A 2,071-nucleotide genomic window follows, 5' to 3' on the forward strand; every position below is an offset into this window, starting at 1 on the left:
TGAGCGTTAGACCAAAAAGGTCTAGTGAGTGTATAAATCTCAAACAAACAACATACATTCTAAACAATCAGTTCATAATCAAACCTGTTCTGATACATAAACATATTTATGTCTCTCGCGGTTACACCGCCATTTCATCTCTTTCGCGGTTACACCGCCATTACATCTCTCTTGCGGTTACACCGTCATTACATCTCTCTCGCGGTTACACCGCCATTATATCTCAAAAACACTTCAAAATTATTTCAACACAATAACCGGATTTGAAGTCCGGTCAACTTTGTCCGGATATGAAGTCTGGACAAACACTTAGAATATATTTCGACATTCAGGACCAGAGCCCCTCTGGTCTCTCTTCCAGAGCTTCTGGTTTCACGACCAGAGCCTCTGGTTCCAAACCATACTTAGAATATAATTCAACATCTAGGACCAGAGCCCCTCTTAGTAAGCTTTTGGCCGTATATGAATAGTTAACTTTACAAAGTTTGTAAGCACGTTTGGAGATAATAAAACAACTTCATATAAGTAACACAACAACTACAAGTTATAAAACAATCTTACCACATAAGAAGCATAACCACTTAGGTTCTTACAAACATCTGGACCATAACTCTCAAAGCTCTCAAGTCTCGCCAGATTAGACCTTATAGTCTCAACTTCCAAATCATAACAAGGAATACCAGTCTCCAGAGTTCTTAGTTATTATCAATAGCTTTTAAGATAAAAATAGTAATATTCAAATGAAAACTAATTAAATAATAACCAATGACCCCCCGGGTTTTATTTCAAATCACTACTCTTTTGAATACTCAAAATAGCATATCTGATATCATAAAATCATTTCAAAGATGGGCAATTAATGCCTCCGACAATAAGTCATTTCCCCTTTCTCATTAATATCGATGTTATCATTTCAATAAGAGCAATATTTTCAAGTCTTCATGTCACAAAAAAATGTTGACTTAGAGTTATTGCATCTTACGGATGTGACAACAAGAACTATAATAGTAACCACACCCACAAATGCCACCCTTATCCAAATGTACATCTCTCCTTGATGTGCCACCCTTATCCCATGATACACCTCTCCTTGATATGCCGCCTTTGTTTCCTCCTCAAATCTACAGATAAGTCTGTAGTTTTAGCCAATAATGACCTCAAAACAGTTTCATATCAGAAACTTTAATCTCAAGAACTCTCAAGTTCTTAAATCCACTTTTCAATCTCATCTCAGTATTTTTTTCAAAAACAGATTTCTTATCTCAATAGTTTTGAAAAAAAAGCAATATTTTTTTTCTCAATTTAAATCATTTGAAAGATACAAGTTACTCTTCTCATCACAAAAAGTTTTAAAACTGTTTAAACATCATTTTGGAAAAACAACAGTTTTTATTGGAAAGCCATAGGCTATAACTGCCCCTCATCGGTCAGGACTATGGCCGATAACCTCTTCTCATCGGACAACACATACAATCCGGACAACACTTGGAAAGTAAAAACATACTCACCGATCACACTATGTCCGGTAGCAACCTCACCGGTCAATACTTATAAAAATTAATAACAAAGCCGGACAATACTTTGTCCAATGAGTATCCTCACCGGACAAGGCATTGGACAGTAAAACCCCAATCAGGTCAACTCTATGTCCGAACACAGTCTCATCGATCAACACTTAAAACTTCTATACATTTAATCCTTCCATTATATGGGCGATAAAGGACCCAATCCTCATAACCCCGTCCTATAAAGGCTTTCACCGGACAATACTTCATCCAGCAAAGTCCTCAACGGACAATGCATAAAAATGAACAACTCTTACACCGATCAAGGCATGACCGGGAAGGGATCCTTATCGGGCAACAATATGTCCGATAACAGGCCCTTATCGGATTATGCTACTCAAAATTTACAGCAATGTTCAAAATTATGCAACCCATAATTTATTAACAGAACAAAACAAGAATCAAGACTGTTTTTAATAAAAACTCACCTTATGCAATGTAATATTCGGGTTATTTTATTAGATTTAATAATTTAAATCTTTATGTTTATATGAATATTTTATGTA

Source organism: Cynara cardunculus, assembly GCF_001531365.2.
Source record: "Cynara cardunculus var. scolymus isolate 2C chromosome LG 6, CcrdV1, whole genome shotgun sequence".
Lineage (NCBI taxonomy): Eukaryota > Viridiplantae > Streptophyta > Magnoliopsida > Asterales > Asteraceae > Cynara > Cynara cardunculus.